Source organism: Coregonus lavaretus, assembly GCF_964263955.1.
Source record: "Coregonus lavaretus genome assembly, chromosome: 1".
Lineage (NCBI taxonomy): Eukaryota > Metazoa > Chordata > Actinopteri > Salmoniformes > Salmonidae > Coregonus > Coregonus lavaretus.
Genome location: NC_139988.1, coordinates 53,141,892 through 53,165,645, shown reverse-complemented (window position 1 = coordinate 53,165,645; position 23,754 = coordinate 53,141,892).

Sequence of the window (23,754 nt, the reverse complement as noted above, 5' to 3'; positions counted from 1 at the left end):
TTCAATGAAAATGTTTTTACCTTAATCAGGGATTTCCTCATCGTCTGATTCATTTTCAGAGTCAGAGAGAGTCAGCATGGCACGATCATCCTCCAGAAAGTAGTCCTTCACAACTTTTTCCCACTGACCTTTGTCGACAGCGCCTGATAAATTCAGAACTGCAATGTTATTGAGCGCAGTAGCAACATATTTGCAGTTCTCCATTGCTAACGTTATATCTTTCGAAAAAACTGCAGTAGAAAGGAGTATCTACGCATAACGAGCAGCTAATTTTATAGACACAAGATGCTACACCACAGAACAATCTGAAACACATCTCTTCGCATGTCCAGCCCACTCATTAACTCAACCAATCATGGCTAGCGGGAAGGTTCCTGTCTATTTCTGTGGCTAAGCCGACTAGGCTCGTAATTTAACAACTTTATTCGTATTTACAGATGGCATACAAGTTTGTTATTAAGGCACATGAAAGTTCAAATGTTCCAGAAGGCATTTCTGCCAAAAAACTTTCAAATGGCTCTCCTGTGAAGTCGTGACTTGCGACATACGCCTAGTTCCTGAAACGGGTCACATATGCGACTGGTTGAGAGAAATTGTCATTGTTTTTCGTCAGAATTATTTGTGTTGTTGAAGGTGCGTCTTGGTCAGTTTAGCTCAGAAAATGCTGCCCTTGTCAATCTGCAGCCATAGGCGGCCACCTAATCCTGCCTAATGAGTGAGCCGGCCCTGGTGATTGCTAGTCTTTGAAACATAATATGTAAAAAAAGAAATCAAGGAAGTTCTGATAGATTAAGTAATATTTAATCTGTTTATTTCACTTAATGAATAAGACAGACAAATAGTGTTCAATTATCAAAGAATCAAGTAATCGTGAAATTAAAGCGACAATCTGCAGTTCAAACAACAACAAAGCGGCCACCCCATCACAGATTTGGCAAACCGCTGAGGGATGGGGCTGGAGAAATGTAACCACTCTGAAATTCAAAGACAGCTATGGATGCAAGAACTGACCATCCATGAGATCAAAATTATAGTTTTAACCATGTTTTTGAAGCTATACAGTGTTTGTTTACAATTATATTGTTTACAAACAAAGGAGTAAAACAAGCTTATATTTTGGGTTCTAATGGGGTTACACAGTTTAACTAAGTTCATTCGTAAGTTATATTCTTCAAGAATCAATGGCTATATATCATTAATTTAAATGTCAAAAAATGTCTGTTGCAATCACAGATTGCCCCTTTAATTCATAGAAAACCATCAAAGAATCAATGATATTGGAAGTGATGCAGACAATTACATTGATGGAAGTTACAATCTATCTGCAATATTTAGCTGATCTACCACCCCACCCCCCCTCCCCCACCCCAAAAAAAAGAAAAAAAGAAAAAATTATCAAAGATTCAAAGAATTGTGACAACAATTCATTGAAAAACATTGCATGCACGAATGTATAAGTAATAAACACGATAAGAATAAAAGAAAACAATGTCTCTTTGAGTGATTACCATCAGACGTACAGACACACTAACACACACGCACACAAGCGTGCACAGTTGAACATTCACACACACACACACACACACACACACACACACACACACACACACACACACACACACACACCTAACAGCCTGTTGATTGATTCCTGAGGGTATGAACGGAGCACCTGATCCTTAGCAAAGAATAAGGGGTGTTGACTGGACAGAGTGGGTCTTTACAAGCCCACTGGTGACGTAGGTGCACATGCCGAGTGACAATTAGAGTAATCAAGGTGACAGACAGTGACACATTCAATACCGCCTTGCACACTCTTGCCTGCATCTAGCTGATCTGGGGTGCAATCATCATTCAAAAAAGTTCAATTTTGCAGCTAAAATAAGAGTTTCTATTGGACAAATTCAGGTAAGTCCCTCCCCGTTTCGTTCCGTTTGCTTCCATTTAAGAAACATTTTGCAACAGAATCGGCAGAATGAATACATCCCTGATCACCCGCACACACAGTTCACTTTCACAACAGCATCATCACTTTGCTCGTTGTGTAATTTCTTCTCACATCTACGCACTCTACACCTCTCACTTTTTCCCTTCGCTTGTGGACTTCAGTGCACAACATAACAGCTGTCTGTGACCAGGCGCAAAAGCCTCTGCAAGCTAAACCTTCATACCGCTAACCACAACACAGCCTACATCGTTGTCACCATATTAACTTTATAGTCAACAAACTTCAACTACCGTGTTAGTAAACCCACAATTCCAGCCATGTGTACAATCACACAGTACAGTGTACAGCAAGCAGTTTAGCAGTTACACCGGTGGGCCCCGGTGGCAATAAAGTAATAAAACCAAAAGCTTACCTTTACTAGGAAGAATTGCAGTGTTGGATAGCCTTAGCCAGCTAGCTAGCTAACATAAATAACATTCCTCTCTGTTTCAGTCAGGTTGTTGAGTAAGCTAAATTAGCTACATTAGCTAAGTAAGTGAAGGTAAACTAAGAATAAATAAAAATACAACAAAGTATAGCTAGCTCTCTTTCTCTCTCTCTTTCTCTGCTGCTTCTCCTTAATTATTTAAGAAATCAATTTGTTCAAAACTGTTCAACTATTGTCTTTCTCTCTCTTTGGGTCAACTCCTCACCACACTTTATGCGCTACAGTGATAGCTATATGTATCTTATGCTTTCAGTTCTAGATTATTTTGTTTTCTTTTCTATATATATATATATATATACTTAGGGGTAGATCAAATCAAATCAAATCAAATCAAATTTTATTGGTCACATGCGCCGAATACAACAGGTGCAGACATTACAGTGAAATGCTTACTTACAGCCCTTAACCAACAGTGCATTTATTTTAAACAAAAAAGTAAGAATAAAACAACAACAAAAAAAGTGTTGAGAAAAAAAGAGCAGAAGTAAAATAAAGTGACAGTAGGGAGGCTATATATACAGGGGGGTACCGTTGCAGAGTCAATGTGCGGGGGCACCGGCAAGTTGAGGTAGTTGAGGTAATATGTGCATGTGGGTAGAGTTAAAGTGACTATGCATAAATACTTAACAGAGTAGCAGCAGCGTAAAAAGGATGGGGTGGGGGGGCAGTGCAAATAGTCTGGGTAGCCATGATTAGCTGTTCAGGAGTCTTATGGCTTGGGGGTAGAAGCTGTTGAGAAGTCTTTTGGACCTAGACTTGGCACTCCGGTACCGCTTGCCGTGCGGTAGCAGAGAGAACAGTCTATGACTAGGGTGGCTGGAGTCTTTGACAATTTTGAGGGCCTTCCTCTGACACCGCCTGGTATAGAGGTCCTGGATGGCAGGAAGCTTTGCCCCAGTGATGTACTGGGCCGTACGCACTACCCTCTGTAGTGCCTTGCGGTCGGAGGCCAAGCAGTTGCCATACCAGGCGGTGATGCAACCAGTCAGGATGCTCTCGATGGTGCAGCTGTAGAATTTTTTGAGGATCTGAGGACCCATGCCAAATCTTTTTAGTCTCCTGAGGGGGAATAGGCTTTGTCGTGCCCTCTTCACGACTGTCTTGGTGTGTTTGGACCATGATAGTTCGTTGGTGATGTGGACACCAAGGAACTTGAAGCTCTCAACCTGTTCCACTACAGCCCCGTCGATGAGAATGGGGGCGTGCTCAGTCCTCTTTTTTTTCCTGTAGTCCACAATCATCTCCTTTGTCTTCGGTCACGTTGAGGGAGAGGTTGTTGTCCTGGCACCACACGGCCAGATCTCTGACCTCCTCCCTATAGGCTGTCTCATCGTTGTCGGTGATCAGGCCTACCACTGTTGTGTCGTCGGCAAACTTAATGATGGTGTTGGAGTCGTGCCTGGCCATGCAGTCATGGGTGAACAGAGAGTACAGGAGGGGACTGAGCACGCACCCCTGAGGGGCCCCCGTGTTGAGGATCAGTGTGGCAGATGTGTTGTTACCTACCCTTACCACCTGGGGGCGGCCCGTCAGGAAGTCCAGGATCCAGTTGCAGAGGGAGGTGTTTAGTCCCAGGATCCTTAGCTTAGTGATGAGCTTAGAGGGCACTATGGTGTTGAATGCTGAGCTGTAGTCAATGAATAGCATTCTCACGTAGGTGTTCCTCTTGTCCAGGTGGGAAAGGGCAGTGTGGAGTGCGATAGAGATTGCATCATCTGTGGATCTGTTGGGGCGGTATGCAAATTGGAGTGGGTCTAGGGTTTCTGGGATAATGCTGTTGATGTGAGCCATGACCAGTCTTTCAAAGCACTTCATGGCTACAGACGTCAGTGCTACGGGTCGGTAGTCATTTAGGCAGGTTATCTTAGAGTCCTTGGGCACGGGGACTATGGTGGTCTGCTTGAAACATGTTGGTATTACAGACTCAGTCAGGGACATGTTGAAAATGTCAGTGAAGACACTTGCCAGTTGGTCAGCACATGCTCGGAGTACACGTCCTGGTAATCCGTCTGGCCCTGCGGCCTTGTGAATGTTGACCTGCTTAAAAGTCTTACTCACATCGGCTACGGAGAGCGTGATCACATAGTCATCCAGAACAGCATGCATGCTTCAGTGTTGCTTGCCTCGAAGCGAGCATAGAAGTGGTTTAGCTCGTCTGGTAGGCTTGTGTCACTGGGCAGCTCGCGGCTGTGCTTCCCTTTGTAGTCTGTAATAGTTTTCAAGCCCTGCCACATCCGACGAGCGTCAGAGCCAGTGTAGTATGATTCAATCTTAGACCTGTATTGACTCTTTGCCTGTTTGATGGTTCGTCGGAGGTCATAGCGGGATTTCTTATAAGCGTCCGGGTTAGAGTCCCGTTCCTTGAAAGCGGCAGCTCTACCCTTTAGCTCAGTGCGGATGTTTCCTGTAATCCATGGCTTCTGGTTGGGGTATGTACGTACGGTCACTGTGGGGACGACATCATCGATGCACTTATTGATGAAGCCAGTGACTGATGTGGTGTACTCCTCAATGCTGTCTGAAGAATCCCGGAACATGTTCCAGTCTGTGCTAGCAAAACAGTCCTGTAGCTTAGCATCTGCGTCATCTGACCACTTTTTTATTAACCGAGTCACTGGTGCTTCCTGCTTTAGTTTTTGCTTATAAGCAGGAATCAGGAGGATAGAGTTATGGTCAGATTTGCCAAATGGAGGGCGAGGGAGAGCTTTGTATGCGTCTCTGTGTGTGGAGTAAAGGTGGTCTAGAGTTTTTTTCCCTCTGGTTGCACATTTAACATGCTGGTAGAAATTAGGTAGAACGGATTTAAGTTTCCCTGCATTAAAGTCCCCGGCCACTAGGAGCGCTGCATCTGGATGAGCGTTTTCCTGTTGATTAATGGCCTTGTACAACTCATTCAGTGCAATCTTAATGCCAGCATTGGTTTGTGGTGGTAAATAGACAGCTATGAAAAATATAGATGAAAACTCTCTTGGTAAATAGTGTGGTCTACAGCTTATCATAAGATACTCTACCTCAGGCGAGCAAAACCTCGAGACTTCCTTAGTATTTGATTTTGTGCACCAGCTGTTGTTTACAAATATACACAGACCGCCTCCCCTTGAAGAACAGCGCCGGAGAAGATGGCTGCAGTTTTACAGCCCTCTAACCCATTGTACTATTATGTGTGTTTTTCCGCGTTATTTGTAATTTATTTTGTACATAATGTTTCTGCCATCGTCTCTTATAACCAAAAAGAGCTTCTGGATATCAGGACAGCGATTACTCACCTCGTTTTGGACGAAGATTTTTTCTTCAACGAGGCGGCCGCGAAGGATATCATACAGACACCCGACAAGGCCCAAATCCCCGTCATTCGCGTGAGGAAGAGACGGAGATATCACGGACGCAGATCGGGGTGCCTTGTAAGGATCCGACGGCGAGCGAGTAAACTGCCTCTTCCATCAATCCTATTAGCCAACGTTCAATCTTTTGAAAATAAAATGGACGATTTAAGATTACGGTTATCCTACCAACGGGACATTAAAAACGGTAATATCTTATGTTTCACGGAGTCGTGGCTGAACGACAACAATGATAACATTCAGCTAGCAGGCTATACGCTACATCGGCAGGACAGAACGGCTGACTCCGTAGCTTTAATATTTCAGATACAGTGGGGGAAAAAAGTATTTAGTCAGCCACCAATTGTGCAAGTTCTCCCACTTAAAAAGATGAGAGAGGCCTGTAATTTTCATCATAGGTACACGTCAACTATGACAGACAAAATGAGAAAAAAAAATCAAGAAAATCACATTGTAGGATTTTTAATGTATTTATTTGCAAATTATGGTGGAAAATAAGTATTTGGTCAATAACAAAAGTTTCTCAATACTTTGTTATATACCCTTTGTTGGCAATGACACAGGTCAAACGTTTTCTGTAAGTCTTCACAAGGTTTTCACACACTGTTGCTGGTATTTTGGCCCATTCCTCCATGCAGATCTCCTCTAGAGCAGTGATGTTTTGGGGCTGTCGCTGGGCAACACAGACTTTCAACTCCCTCCAAAGATTTTCTATGGGGTTGAGATCTGGAGACTGGCTAGGCCACTCCAGGACCTTGAAATGCTTCTTACGAAGCTACTCCTTCGTTGCCCGGGCGGTGTGTTTGGGATCATTGTCATGCTGAAAGACCCAGCCACGTTTCATCTTCAATGCCCTTGCTGATGGAAGGAGGTTTTCACTCAAAATCTCACGATACATGGCCCCATTCATTCTTTCCTTTACACGGATCAGTCGTCCTGGTCCCTTTGCAGAAAAACAGCCCCAAAGCATGATGTTTCCACCCCCATGCTTCACAGTAGGTATGGTGTTCTTTGGATGCAACTCAGCATTCTTTGTCCTCCAAACACGACGAGTTGAGTTTTTACCAAAAAGTTCTATTTTGGTTTCATCTGACCATATGACATTCTCCCAATCCTCTTCTGGATCATCCAAATGCACTCTAGCAAACTTCAGACGGGCCTGGACATGTACTGGCTTAAGCAGGGGGACACGTCTGGCACTGCAGTATTTGAGTCCCTGGCGGCGTAGTGTGTTACTGATGGTAGGCTTTGTTACTTTGGTCCCAGCTCTCTGCAGGTCATTCACTAGGTCCCCCGTGTGGTTCTGGGATTTTTGCTCACCGTTCTTGTGATCATTTTGACCCCACGGGGTGAGATCTTGCGTGGAGCCCCAGATCGAGGGAGATTATCAGTGGTCTTGTATGTCTTCCATTTCCTAATAATTGCTCCCACAGTTGATTTCTTCAAACCAAGCTGCTTACCTATTGCAGATTCAGTCTTCCCAGCCTGGTGCAGGTCTACAATTTTGTTTCTGGTGTCCTTTGACAGCTCTTTGGTCTTGGCCATAGTGGAGTTTGGAGTGTGACTGTTTGAGGTTGTGGACAGGTGTCTTTTATACTGATAACAAGTTCAAACAGGTGCCATTAATACAGGTAATGAGTGGAGGACAGAGGAGCCTCTTAAAGAAGAAGTTACAGGTCTGTGAGAGCTAGAAATCTTGCTTGTTTGTAGGTGACCAAATACTTATTTTCCACCATAATTTGCAAATAAATTCATTAAAAATCCTATAATGTGATTTTCTGGAGAAAAAAAATCTCAATTTGTCTGTCATAGTTGACGTGTACCCATGATGAAAATTACAGGCCTCTCTCATCTTTTTAAGTGGGAGAACTTGCACAATTGGTGGCTGACTAAATACTTTTTTTCCCCACTGTAGATTGTAACTTCCATCAATGTAATTGTCTTCATCACTTCCAATCCCCCATATGTTTTTTTCTCTCGCATATATATATATATATATATATATATATATATATATATATATATATATATATATATATATATATATATATATATATATATATATACATATATACATATACATACACACACACATATATATATATATATATATATATACACACACATACACATACACATATACACATACATACAAACACATACACACACATATACAGTGAGGGAAAAAAGTATTTGATTCCCTGCTCATTTTGTAAGTTTGCCCACTGACAAAGAAATGATCAGTCTATAATTTTAATGGTAGGTTTATTTGAACAGTGAGAGACAGAATAACAACAAAAAAATCCAGAAAAACTATTGTCAAAATTGTTATATATTGATTTGCATTTTAATGAGGGAAATAAGTATTTGACCCCCTCTCAATCAGAAAGACTTCTGGCTCCCAGGTGTCTTTTATACAGGTATCGAGCTGAGATTAGGAGCACACTCTTAAAGGGAGTGCTCATAATCTCAGTTTGTTACCTGTGTAAAAGACACCCGTCCACAGAAGCAATCAATCAATCAAATTCCAAACTCTCCACCATGGCCAAGACCAAAGAGCTCTCCAAGAATGTCAGGTACAAGATTGTAGACCTACACAAGGCTGGAATGGGCTACAAGACCATCGCCAAGCAGCTTGGTGAGAAGGTGACAACAGTTGGTGCGATTATTCGCAAATGGAAGAAACACAAAATAACTGTCAGTCTCCCTCGGCCTGGGGCTCCATGCAAGATCTCACCTCGTGGAGTTGCAATGGTCATGAGAACGGTGAGTAATAAGCCCAGAACTACACGGGAGGATCTTGTCAATGATCTCAAGGCAGCTGGGACCATAGTCACCAAGAAAATAATTGGTAACACACTACGCAGTGAAGGACTGAAATCCTGCAGCGCCCGCAAGGTCCCCCTGCTCAAGAAAGCACATATACTGGCCCGTCTGAAGTTTGCCAATGAACATTTGAATGATTCAGAGGAGAACTGGGTGAAAGTGTTGTGGTCGGATGAGACCAAAATCGAGCTCTTTGGCATCAACTCAACTCGCCGTGTTTGGAGGAGAAGGAATGCTGCCTATGACCCCAAGAACACCATCCCCACCGTCAAACATGGAGGTGGAAACATTATGCTTTGGGGGTGTTTTTCTGCTAAGGGGACAGGACAACTTCACAGCATCAAAGGGACGATTGTCAGGAGGTGATGTGTACGCGGCGAGTGAAGTCAGACGCAGGACACAGAGAATCAGGTTGACTGCTTTACTGAGCGTTACGCACAAAACAAACGTCTCCAACACTGGAGGGAAAAACACCATATGCGTAATCCGAAGTAGTAGCTAGGCCGAACATCAACAAGACAATGAACAATAACACACAAAGCCCAAACGTAAAACAAGGGAACTTATATGCTACACAATCAACACTAATATGCAACAGGTGTACTAACTAGACAACACAAGACAAACACCGAAAACATCGATCGGCAGTAGCTAGTACTCCGGGGACGACGAACGCCGAAGCCTGCCCGAGCAAGGAGGAGGAGCAGCCTCGGCAGAATCCGTGACAGTACCCCCCCCCCTTGACGCGCGGCTCCAGCCGTGCGCCGACCCCGGCCTCGGGGACGGCCAGGAGGACGCGGAGCAGGGCGAGTGGGATGACTCCGGTGGAACTCCGTCAAGTGGGAGGGATCTAAGATGTCCCTCCTAGGCACCCAGCACCGTTCCTCCGGACCGTACCCCTCCCACTCCACGAGATACTGCAGACCCCCCATCCGATGTCTCGAATCCACGATGGACCGGACTGAGTACGCCGGAGCCCCCTCGATGTCCAGTGGGGGCAGAGGAGCCTCTCGTATCTCATTCTCCTGGAGTGGACCAGCTACCACCGGCCTGAGGAGAGACACATGGAACGAGGGGTTAATGCGATAATCATTGGGCAGTTGTAACCTGTAACATACCTCGTTCAATCTCCTCAGGACTTTAAATGGCCCCACAAATCGCCGACCCAGCTTCCGGCAGGGCAGGCGAAGGGGTAGGTTTCGAGTCGAGGGCCAGACTGGATCTCCAGGTGCATACAATGGACCCTCACTGCGGTGGCGATCGGTGCTCGCCTTATGCCTACGGATAGCCCGCTGCAGATGGACATGCGTTCCATAAACGCCCTCCAGACTCTAGAGGTGAACTGGGGACCCCGATCAGACACTATATCCTCAGGTACCCCGTAGTGCCGGAAGACGTGAGTAAACAGGGCCTCAGCAGTTTGTAGGGCAGTAGGGAGACCCGGCATTGGAATGAGACGGCAGGCCTTAGAAAAACGATCCACAACGACCAAAATAGTGGTATTCCCCTGGGAGGGGGGAAGGTCCGTGACAAAGTCCACCGATAGGTGAGACCACGGCCCTTGTGGAACGGGTAGGGGTTGTAACTTCCCCCTGGGCAGGTGTCTAGGTGCCTTACACTGAGCGCACACCGAGCAGGAGGAGACATAAACCCTCACGCCCTTTGCCAATGTTGGCCACCAGTACTTTTCACTAAGGCAGTGCACTGTCCGGCCAATACCAGGATGACCAGAGGAGGGTGACGTGTGAGCCCAATAAATCAGTCGATCACGGATCTCGAGCGGCACGTACTTCCGCCCCTCCGGACACTCTGGAGGAGTAGGGTCGGTACGTAACGCCCGCTCGATCTCCGCATCGACCTCCCACACCACCGGTGCCACCAGACAAGACTCTGGAAGTATGGGAGTGGGCTCAATGGACCTCTCCTCTGTGTCATATCGCCGGGACAGGGCGTCTGCCTTAACGTTCTGTGACCCTGGTATATAGGTGAGCTTAAAGACAAACCGGGCCAGAAACATGGCCCACCTAGCCTGATGAGGGTTCAGTCTCCTAGCTGCCCGGATGTACTCCAGGTTACGATGGTCAGTCAGAATGAGAAAAGGGTGTTGAGCCCCCTCAAGCCAATGCATCCACACCTTTAGGGCTTGGACCACAGCTAGCAGTTCCCTGTCCCCCACGTCATAATTACGTTCCGCCGGGCTGAGCTTCTTAGAGTAAAAGGCACAGGGACTGAGTTTAGGAGGCATGCCCGAGCGTTGAGACAGTACAGCCCCAATACCCACCTCTGACGCGTCCACCTCCACTTGGAATGCCAAAGAGGGGTCCGGATGTGCCAGCACCGGAACCGAGGTGAACAGGTCCTTCAGATGTCTAAACGCCCTGTCCGCCTCGGCCGACCACTGCAAACGCACCGGGCCCCCCTTTAGCAGGGAGGTGATGGGAGCTGCTACCTGTCCAAAACCCCGGATAAACCTCCGGTAGTAATTGGCAAAACCCAAAAACCGCTGCACCTCCTTAACCGTGGTGGGAGTCTGCCAATTACGCACGGCTGAAACGCGGTCAATCTCCATCTCCACCCCTGACGCGGACAACCGATGTCCCAGGAAGGAGATGGACTCCTGGAAAAACAGGCATTTCTCAGCCTTCACATACAAGTCATGCTCCAACAGCCTACCCAACACCCGACGCACCAGGGCCACATGCTCGGCTCGTGTAGCAGAGTATATTAGAATGTCGTCAATATACACCACTACACCCTGCCCATGCAAATCCCGGAAAATCTCGTCCACAAATGATTGGAAGACTGAAGGAGCATTCATTAACCCGTATGGCATGACGAGATACTCATAGTGACCCGAGGTGGTACTAAATGCTGTTTTCCATTCATCTCCCTCCCTAATGCGCACCAGATTGCAAGCGCTCCTGAGATCCAATTTTGTGAAGAATCGCGCTCCGTGTAATGACTCCGTCATACTCGCAATCAGAGGGAGAAGATAACTGTATTTAATAGTAATCTGATTGAGACTATGGTAATCTATACATGGGCGCAACCCTCCATCCTTCTTCTTCACAAAAAAGAAACTTGAGGACGCAGGAGAAGTAGAGGGCCGTATGTATCCCTGTCCCAGAGATTCGGCGATGTATGTTTCCATAGCCGCCGTCTCCTCTTGAGACAGAGGATACACATGACTACGCGGAAGTGCAGCGCCTGCCTGGAGGTCTATCGCACAATCCCCCTGTCTATGCGGTGGTAATTTAGTCGCCCTCTTCTTACTGAAGACGAGTGACAAATCATTATACTGAGGTGGAATGTGCAGTGCGGGCACTTGGTTCGGACTCTCCACCGTTGTCGCCCCTACGGAAACACCTAAACACCGCCCGACACACTGATCAGACCACTCCCTGAGAGCCCTCTGTTGCCACGAAATGTTGGGGTCATGAGATATTAACCAAGGAAGCCCCAGCACCACGGGAAACGCAGGAGAGTCGATCAGATACAACTGTATAATTTCCTCATGACCCCCCTGTGTCTTCATCTTAAGTGGCGCCGTGACCTCCCTAATCAATCCTGACCCCAAAGGACGGCTGTCTAGGGCATGGATAGGGAAAGGCACATCTACTGGTAGGAGGGGAATACCTAACTTGTAACAGAAATTGCGATCAATAAAATTCCCAGCTGCGCCTGAATCGACTAGCGCCTTATGCTGGGAATGAGATGAAACCTGGGGAAATTCAACTTGGATACACAAGTGGACAACAGAGAGCTCTGGGTGAGTTGGGCGCTTACTCACCTGGAATGACTCATCAGTGCGTGACCTGCTGCCTCGATTCCCAGGAGACCCTCCCCAGCACCGAACCGCAGTGTGTCCTCTACGGCCACAGCTGGTGGAGGGGACGGCCTCTCTCCGGGTCTCTCTCCTCCTCTCTCTAGCACCAGCACCCCCGAGCTCCATAGGGCTTGGCTCGGAGGTGCTGGGGGATGGAATGGACGGCCCCAACTCCGGACGTCCACGGGTTGCCAGCAGGGTATCCAGACGGATCGACATGTCCACCAACTGATCGAAGCTCAAGTTGGTGTCCCTGCAGGCCAACTCTCGGCGAACGTCCTCCCGTAGGCTGCACCTATAGTGGTCGATGAGGGCCCTCTCATTCCATCCCGCATTGGCCGCCAGAGTCCGGAAATCCAGGGCGAAATCTTGCGCGCTCCTCTTCCCCTGTCGGAGGTGGAACAGACGCTCCCCCGCCGCTTTCCCCTCTGGGGGATGATCGAAAACCGCCCTGAAGCGGCGGGAGAGCTGATGGTGGCGGCGTCTATTCCCCTCCATTCGGCATTGGCCCACTCCAATGCCTTGCCGGATAGACAGGAGATGAGGGTGGAAACGCTCTCGTATCCTGAGGGCGCCGGGTGAATGGTTGCCAGGTAGAGTTCTACTTGAAGCAGGAAACCCTGACACCCGGCTGCAGTGCCATCATAAGCCCTCGGGAGCGAGAGCCGAATCCCACTGGACTCCGGAGATGGAACGATGGGTCTGGCCGATGGTGGTGGTATTGTAGGAGGAGGTGTGGGCAAACCTCCTCTTTCCCATCGGCTCAAAGTGTCCATCACATCCTGCATGGCGGTGCCGAGTCTTCGGATCATGGCGTCTTGGCTGCTGACGCGCTCCTCTAAAGACTCCGTTGGTACCGCTGGTCCTGCTGACTCCATGGTGGTGTGTTATTCTGTCAGGAGGTGATGTGTACGCGGCGAGTGAAGTCAGACGCAGGACACAGAGAATCAGGTTGACTACTTTACTGAGCGTTACGCACAAAACAAACGTCTCCAACACTGGAGGGAAAAACACCATATGCGTAATCCGAAGTAGTAGCTAGGCCGAACATCAACAAGACAATGAACAATAACACACAAAGCCCAAACGTAAAACAAGGGAACTTATATGCAATCAACACTAATATGCAACAGGTGTACTAACTAGACAACACAAGACAAACACCGAAAACATCGATCGGCAGTAGCTCGTACTCCGGGGACGACGAACGCCGAAGCCTGCCCGAGCAAGGAGGAGGAGCAGCCTCGGCAGAATCCGTGACAACGATGGACGGGGTCATGTACCGTCAAATCTTGGGTGAGAACCTCCTTCCCTCAGCCAGGTCATTGAAAATGGGTCGTGGATGGGTATTCCATCATGACAATGACCCAAAACACACGGCCAAGGCAACAAAGGAGTGGCTCAAGAAGAAGCACATTAAGGTCCTGGAGTGGCCTAGCCAGTCTCCAGACCTTAATCCCATAGAAAACCTGTGGAGGGAGCTGAAGGTTCGAGTTGCCAAACGTCAGCCTTGAAACCTTTATGACTTGGAGAAGATCTGCAAAGAGGAGTGGGACAAAATCCCTCCTGAGATGTGTGCAAACCTGGTGGCCAACTACAAGAAACGTCTGACCTCTGTGATTGCCAACAAGGGTTTTGCCACCAAGTACTAAGTCATGTTTTGCAGAGGGGTCAAATACTTATTTCCCTCATTAAAATGCAAATCAATGTATAAAATGTTTTGACATGCGTTTTTCTAGATTTTTTTTGTTGCTATTCTGTCTCTCACTGTTCAAATAAACCTACCATTAAAATTATAGACTGATAATTTCTTTGTCAGTGGGCAAACGTACAAAATCAGCAGGGGATCAAATACTTTTTTCCCTCACTGTATATACATACATACACACACACATATCCTTTTTTAAATTATATTTCCCAACCCCACCACCCCTTCCCCAATTGGAGTAAACGAGTGAACAACAACGCTTAGGCCTCTACTTCCAGCCCATACATACTATATACATTTTATGGACACAGTCAAATTCTACAATAACTATATTTAGTTTGTTTTTACTCCTGAACTTCCTTCAATCATTTTCATGATGTCCATCTGGTTTGCTTCTATATGCCATATTTTTCTAACTGTGCTCTTTCACAAAAGCTCTCAACCTATAACCTATATACTTATTATGGACACAGTATGCTTTACATTAGTTATCTTGTTGTTATTAGTCCCATCCTTCAGCTCCATTCAACACCTCCCATCTATCTCTTAACACCATCCATATTGGATTTCTATTTGCCATATATTTTTCAACTGTACTGTGATGTTTTACAAAAGTTCTGAACCTTTCTATTCTCATTGTTTCTACAGATCGTAAATTGAAAATAAACATTTTTGCTAAAAGTATTATTATATTATTGATCGATTGACTATGACTTTTCAGATCACCCAGTAGTGCTATCTGCAGGGTTAGCTCCAGGTAAATATTGCAATCCTTTAGCCATTCCTGGACCTGTGTCCAAAAACAAGCTACAAATGGACAGTACCAAAACAAATGATCTAATGATTCTGTCTCTTAGCAGCAAAATCTGCAGAGCTGGGAAGATCGTATCCCCCATATAAATAACATTATATTGGTAGCAAGAATTTTGTATAATAAAGTTTTGAATCCGTCGTTTTGCGTATCAGTTCATAAACACTATGCCATGGAATCGGTACGTCAAAAATCTCTTCCCAACTATTTTATATGGGACGGCTGTCAAGCCTTTGGTCCTTAAATGAAACTGGTATACTTTTTTATTTATCACAATTTTCTTTAACCAATTATATTCTTTAATGCAAGGCCGACAGACAAGTTCCTTACTTTTTCCCCCTTCCACTTTCCTTTTCCATTTTTGCGGTAATGCTGCAATTATTTGGTTGTAATTTTGGGTAGAGCAGACATTTCCATATGTTTTTGTTAGCTGAATGTGCGACATAACTCCACCTGTCATACTGATAATATAATTTACGAAGATTATACCTTTTTTAAACATTTTGTCAAAAAAAAAAGTTTTTTTATCAATTAGTATACAGTGGGGAGAACAAGTATTTGACACACTGCCGATTTTGCAGGTTTTCCTACTTACAAAGCATGTAGAGGTCTGTAATTTTTTATCATAGGTACACTTCAACTGTGAGAGACAAAGAAATCCAGAAAATCACATTGTATGATTTTTAAGTAATTAATTTGCATTTTATTGCATGACATAAGTATTTGATACATCAGAAAATCAGAACATAATATTTGGTACAGAAACCTTTGTTTGCAATTACAGAGATCATACGTTTCCTGTAGGTCTTGACCAGGTTTGCACACACTGCAGCAGGGATTTTGGCCCACTCCTCCATACAGACCTTCTCCAGATCCTTCAGGTTTCGGGACTTTCAGCTCCCTCCAAAGATTTTCTATTGGGTTCAGGTCTGGAGACTGGCTAGGCCACTCCAGAACCTTGAGATGCTTCTTACGGAGCCACTCCTTAGTTGCCCTGGCTGTGTGTTTCGGGTCGTTGTCATGCTGGAAGACCCAGCCACGCCCATCTTCAATGCTCTTACTGAGGGAAGGAGGTTGTTGGCCAAGATCTCGCGATACATGGCCCCATCCATCCTCCCCTCAATACGGTGCAGTCGTCCTGTCCCCTTTGCAGAAAAGCACCCCCAAAGAATGATGTTTCCACCTCCATGCTTCACGGTTGGGATGGTGTTCTTGGGGTTGTACTCATCCTTCTTCTTCCTCCAAACACGGCGAGTGGAGTTTAGACCAAAAAGCTCTATTTTTGTCTCATCAGACCACATGACCTTCTCCCATTCTTCCTCTTGATCATCCAGATGGTCATTGGCAAACTTCAGACGGGCCTGGACATGCGCTGGCTTGAGCAGGGGGACCTTGCGTGCGCTGCAGGATTTTAATCCATGACGGCGTAGTGTGTTACTAATGGTTTTCTTTGAGACTGTGGTCCCAGCTCTCTTCAGGTCATTGACCAGGTCCTGCCGTGTAGCTCTGGGCTGATCCCTCACCTTCCTCATCATCATTGATGCCCCACGAGGTGAGATCTTGCATGGAGCCCCAGACCGAGGGTGATTGACCATCATCTTGAACTTCTTCCATTTTCTAATAATTGCGCCAACAGTTGTTGCCTTCTCACCAAGCTGCTTGCCTATTGTCCTGTAGCCCATCCCAGCCTTGTGCAGGTCTACAATTGTATCCCTGATGTCCTTACACAGCTCTCTGGTCTTGGCCATTGTGGAGAGGTTGGAGTCTGTTTGATTGCATGTGTGGACAGGTGTCTTTTATACAGGTAACGAGTTCAAACAGGTGCAGTTAATACAGGTAATGAGTGGAGAACAGGAGGGCTTCTTAAAGAAAAACTAACAGGTCTGTGAGAGCCGGAATTCTTACTGGTTGGTAGGTGATCAAATACTTATGTCATGCAATAAAATGCAAATTAATAACTTAAAAATCATACAATGTGATTTTCTGGATTTTTGATTTAGATTCCGTCTCTCACAGTTGAAGTGTACCTATGATACAAATTACAGACCTCTACATGCTTTGTAAGTAGGAAAACCTGCAAAATCGGCAGTGTATCAAATCCTTGTTCTCCCCACTGTATTTAACCACAATATGTGTATAATGAATACTCGGACAGAGTGGTAAGATCCAATCGCAGAATAGCGATGCTTTATTAGAGTACAGACAAGGGAATAGCTTAATCGTGGTCGGGCGGGCTGTGGTCAAAACCGGGCCAGGCATAGACAGGCAGAGGTACCAAGGAAGCGGGCTTAGTCGTAGTCGAGGGCACAGGCACAGGATCAGAGGACGGTAATCACTGGGGTAGACAAGCAGAGGATTAAGCAATTCGGGGAGTCTAACAACAAGGCACAGGTCGGATACACGGGTAATCAAAAACAACAAACACTCTCTCTCTCTCGGAACAAAACGCTTAGCAAGTCACAATGGAACAATACCTCGCACCGACTGAACTTCTGAGCACACCTTATATCCTACCCTAATTACGGACAGGTGTGCTCAGAACTCAGGTGAACCAGATCGAGTCTGATGACTCCCCCTCTCTGTAGATCGGGGAAGTGTCAGACTCTGTCTAGACCCAGCCAACCCCCGATCCCTTACAATGTGTTGCATTATTTGTTCTGTCGTTTCTGGAGGATTAAATTGAAATTGCAACCAACTTTCCATGGCTTGTTTTAGAAATAGTGATATTTGGGAGATTATTTCCTTTTCAAATAACTTAAAGTGAGAGGTTGTAATCTGAATAAAGGGGAAAAGGCCATTGTTGAACATTGGGTGAGACAATGTTACTAATTTGCTAGAGAACCAGTTTGGATTTAAGTATAACTTTTGTATGACTGAAGCTTTTAGTGATAGGTCTAATGCTTTAATATTTAATAATTTCTGTCCTCCGAATTCATATTCATTATATAAATAGGCCCGTTTAATTTTGTCTGGCTTGCCATTCCAAATAAAATGGAATATATTTTTCTCATATAATTTAAAAAACTGTTCACTAGGCGTAGGCAAGACCATAAGCAAATAGGTCAACTGGGATAATACTAAAGAGTTCATCAGGGTGATTTTTCAACAAATTGACAGGTATTTACCTTTCCATGGTAGCAAGATCTTATCTATTTTTGCTAACTTTCTATTAAAATGTATTGGAGTGAGATCATTTATTTCATTTGGGATATGTATTCCGAGTATATCCACATCACCATCAGTCCATTTTATTGGTAAACTACATGGTAATGTAAAAATTGTATTTTTTAGTGATCCAATACATAATATAGTACATTTATCATAATTTGGTTGTAATCCAGAGTGTTAGAAAATGTATCTAGATCCTCTATGAGGCTGTGGAGGGATTCAAGTTGTGGATTTAAAAGAAAACATGAATCATCAGCGTACAATGACACTTTTGTTTTTAAGCCCTGAATTTCTACTCCCTTGATATTATTGTTGGATCTGATTTTAATAGCTAACATCTCGATGGCAATAATAAATAGATATGCCGATAGTGGACAACCTTTTTTCACTCCTCTTGACAGTTTAAAACTTTCGGAGAAATAGCCATTATTTACTATTTTACACCTAGGGTTACTATACATGATTTTAACCCAATTTATAAGAGATTGTCTAAAATTGAAATGCTCCAGGCATTTATATATAAACCCCAGTCGTACTTTATCAAATGCCTTTTCGAAGTCTGCTATGAATAGTAGGCCTGGTTTCCCAGATTTTTCATCGTGTTCTATTATTTCCAGTACTTGCCTTATATTATCTCCAATGTATCGCCCATGTAAAAAACCTGTCTGATTGGAATGAATAATGTCCGACAATACCTTTTTAATTCTATGCGCTATACATTTTGCTAGAATTTTTGCATTACAACACTGAAGTGTAAGGGGTCTCCAATTTTTTTAATGGACTGGATCTTTATATTTTCCACTTGTATCCTGTTTCAGTAATAATGAAATCAGACCTAGATTCATTCTCTGATCCTTTGATTGGATGGACAACATGTCCGTTCATACGGCAAAAGCTCTGATAGATTGGAGGACGTCCTCTAGAATTCGTCATGATTACTGTGTAAGTCTATGGATGGGGGTGAGAAGCATGAGCCTCCTAGGTTTTGTATTGAAGTCAATGCACCTAGAGGAGGGCGGAAAATAGCTGTCCTATAGCTACACCATGGCGCTACCCTAGAGGGTGCTGTTTAGGCTACTGTAGACCTTCATTTAAAAACAATGTGTTTTAATCAGTTATTTGGTGATGTGAATATATTTTGTATAGTTTTATCTAAAAATGATAACCTTTTGAATGTTTCACTATTTTTATTTTTATGAAATTCACTGAGCACGATGGTCCTCCCCTTAATCCTCAGAAGAGCCTCCACTGATCCGCCCCCTCCATCCCTCCCTTCCACCCCCCACCCTGCACTTGACAGGATACCAGCCTGCTGATAACATCAAAGGGACGTGGCGTGGAGTGCCCAGGGCCCCGGCCTAGCTGCCACTGGAAACAGGAGGAGGCTTAGAGACCAAGGCTTTTGTTATGTCACTTCTTATTTCTCTCCTCCTCCACTTTCTTTCTCAAGTGCGCCCACCTATCCCACTCATTTAGGGATTCTAAAAGAAGATTGCTGAGTTTATAAAGAACCCAGTCTGGTCTCAGACTATTGTTACGGGGGAACCGTAAAAATCACTATCCGTACTCACCAGGGACAATGGGGCTGTTCTGGGGGTTGCCAATGGGGAGTGGGGAGAGGGAGGAGGGAGGCTGGGAGGATGGAGTGAGGGAATGATGACTATACTGTATGAAGGAATTGGGTGAAAGTGTACTGGGATGTTGTTGGTCTACTAAGTTTGGCTTAAAGAGATATTCCCGAGGCTGCGGATCCCACTTTTTCTGGATCTTTAGAGCTTCCTGATGCTTCTGTGCATGTGTATATTCTCTACTTTACACACAGAAAACAGGCTACTCAGGCGAATGGTCATGGTGCTCTTTTAATAAAGTTAGATCAAAGTTGAATCAATGTCTGCAAGATTACATAATGATCACAGTATTCTACATAACAGAACCGAATTTAATAGCACAGGACAATGTTACTGTATGACAAAAACACACAAAAGTATACACAGGTAGGCTATGCATTAGTTCGTTAACACCATCTGCTATAAAATTCATTCACTCCATCATTCAAATCAACACTGTAGACTACTTCGAAACAACGCTGTATAACAAGAAGATCTAAATGCATATCCCTATGAAACTGATTGAGATCAAATGGTTACTATGCAGAATGATGCTGCATGGATGTTTCAGAATTATCATGCACAATTTAATGCAGTGGTGTTTTTGTCTTACATTAACATTACGCTATTATATTCAGTTCTGTTATGTAGAATACTGTGATCAGTATGTGATATTGCAGACACTGATTCAGCTTTGATCTAACTTTATTAATCGAACACCATTCGCCTGAGTAGCATGTTCTCTGCGCGTAGAGAAAATGCACATGCACAGAAGCTTCAGGAAGCTCTGGATCTTTGAGTGTGGTGGACTAACGATCCCGAAAAAGTCAGATTCACAGCCACAGCCACAGCCTATTTTTTAAACCTTCCGTTTTGGACTCAACGTGTCAATGTATGGCTCATACATGCATAATAAACTATCTAGTCCTCTCCCTGAGGAAAAAAGGCATATTAATCCTTACATTCTAACCTGCCCATCATTTAGTGCATGAGATCTACGTGCTCGTTCCTGTCATGTAGTGAATGTGCGCTTTGAAGCAAGTGGGATGAGTGGCTGCATGCACTTACCATTAGATATTTTGATAACTGCAAAAATACATAGAATACATTGATCAAATCCATACATCAGAAGTTAGAAAATGTCAAAAGTTAGAAGTATTAGACATTACATTGCAGGCATTTAGCAGACGCTCTTATCCAGAGCGACTTACAGGAGCAATTAGGGTTAAGTGCCTTGCTCAAGGGCACATCGACAGCTTTTTCACCTAGTCGGCTTGGGGATTAGAACCAGCGACCTTTCGGTTACTGGCACTACGCTCTTAACCACTAAGCTACCTGCCGCCCAGTAGACCTCGGTAGTAGTTTCATTTCTCTCTTTCAATGCATTTCTCTGCAAACCAGAACATTTTGTGCACTAAAGATGGCATTGTAGCCACACCACATGAGGTTGGTGGCACCTTAATTGGGGAGAATGGGCTTGTGGTAATAACTGGAGCAGAATTAGTCGAATGGTAACAAATACATAAAACACATGGTTTCCATGTGTTTGATGCCATTCCATTTGCTCCGTTCCAGACACTATTATGAGCCGTTCTCCCCTTAGCAGCCTCATGTGAGCCACACAAATACATGATCAACCCGATCAGAAATACTGTGCTGTCAACCTTTAGCTCCTAAATGGTGTCTCTGGTGAATTTTGGAATATATTGCACAGTAGGCTATAAGGTTTTTATCAGGCGCGCATCCATCCATTTGTGTTGTTCGCCAATCACAATACAACACACATATTGATGAGCTCGAGAAATGAATACTGAAGCAAACTTGCACCCACTTTTTAGACTAGACAATATTGGCCTGTCTTTCTGTTGTGTCAACCATCCATCCAAATAAAATAATTCCATGTGTCTACCTTTTGTCCTTAAAATAAACGTTCACATAGGTATTCCATGATATGGGGTAATAATCCAACACTGCAGTTGATTGCCAGCGATCATCATTCCAAGATGGCGTAGAAGTGCGGTCGTGTACTCTGTAGTGTGTCCGTGTAAATAGCCTGTTTTTTTGTTTTTTTGTCTCTTTCGTATATATTTCTCAATCACACTTTTCATCCTTCAACTAAATATACTTTCCTGCAACCCGCCTCACCCAATGTGGAACGGATTCTATTATTTATTTTACCTTTTTATCCAGAACCTCCAGTTGAAACTAGCCAGCTAGCCAACTAACTAGCTACTTGCTATTAGCCACCGTTAGCAGTTTTCACCATTGTCCATGGCCTGCACTACCTACCAGCCAGCTCTAGCCTGGACTATTATTGACCAGTCTGCACTGTCTGCACAGTGCGCTATCGACCAAGAACATATTGGATTGGATCATCGCAACTAGCTAGCTGCAAACGAATGGATGTTGTTGGCTAATCACCACTGCCCCCGAAGCAAGCACCAGTTAGCCTCGAGCCAGGCCCATCTTCCGGCTATCTACCTCTCTGTCAACCGGACGGGACCTCCTAGTGTCGACACAGAGCCCCGCCGATCCATCACGACTGGTCTGCCGACGTAATCGTCTGATGTGGTTTCAACAGGCTTCCCGTTGCGACGACCACGAAGATCCATCTGCTAGCCCTGGCCCGCTAGCACACGCAATCAACAGCCGTGCTTCCTAATCGCCTGTGCTGTAGCAGCCATTCGAACTGCTCCCGGTATCACCTATTGCTGTTCACTGGACCTTATGATCACTCAGCTGCACAGCTGATGCCTGCTGGACTGTTCCTTTACACGGTATCCCCATCCTGTTTATCTGTCCTGTTTATCGGTTTAGCCTCAGCCCAAACTTTCATCGCCATTACCAGTTGTTGTCTAAGCTCTCTCGAATAACACCTGTGATTGCTTTATGCCTCTTTCCCATGTCAATATGCCTTGCCTATTGCTGTTCCGGTTAGTTCTTATTATACAATTTCACTGTAGAGCCCCCAGTACCGCTCAACCAGCGTCAGAGAGCTCCTTTGTCCCACCCCCCATAAACGCGGAGACCGGCTAAATCGGTGCCTTCAGTGATGTTATCTCTTTCATCGTTACCCAACGCTTAGGTTTACCTCCGCTGTACTCATATCCTTCCATATCCTTGTCTGTACATAATGCCCTGAAACTATTCTACAACGCCCGGAAATCTGCCCCTTTTATTCTCTGTACCCAACACACTAGAAGACCAGTTCTTAAAGCCTTTAGCTGTATCCTTATTCTACTCCTCCTCTGTTCCTCTGGTGATGTACAGTCGTGGTCAAACGTTTTGAGAATGACACAATATAAATTTTCACAAAGTCTTCTGCCTCAGTTTTTATGATGGCAATTTGCATATACTCCAGAATGTTATGAAGAGTGATCAGATTAATTGCAAAGTCCCTCTTTGCCATGAAAATGAACTTAATTCCCAAAAAACATTTCCACTGCATTTCAGCCCTGCCACAAAAGGACCAGCTGACATGATGTCAGTGATTCTCTCGTTAACACAGGTGAGAGTGTTGATGAGGACAAGGCTGGAGATCACTCTGTCATGCTGATTGAGTTAGAATAACAGACTGGAAGCTTTAAAAGGAGGGTGGTGCTTGAAATCATTGTTCGTCCTCTGTTAACCATGGTTACCTGCAAGGAAACACGTGCCGTCATCATTGCTTTGCACAAAAAGAGCTTCACAGGCAAGGATATTGCTGCTAGTAAGATTGCACCTAAATCAACCATTTATCGGATCATCAAGAACTTCAAGGAGAGAGGTTCAATTGTTGTGAAGAAGGCTTCAGGGCACCCAAGAAAGTCCAGCAAGCGCCAGGACTGTCTCCTAGTTGATTCAGCTGCGGGATCGCTGCACCACCAGTGCAGAGCTTGCTCAGGAATGGCAGCAGCCAGGTGTGGGTGCATCTGCACGCACAGTGAGGTGAAGACTTTTGGAGGATGGCCTGGTGTCAAGAAGGTCAGCGAGGAAGCCACTTCTCTCCAGGAAAAACATGAGGGACAGACTGATATTCTGCTTAAGGTACAGGGA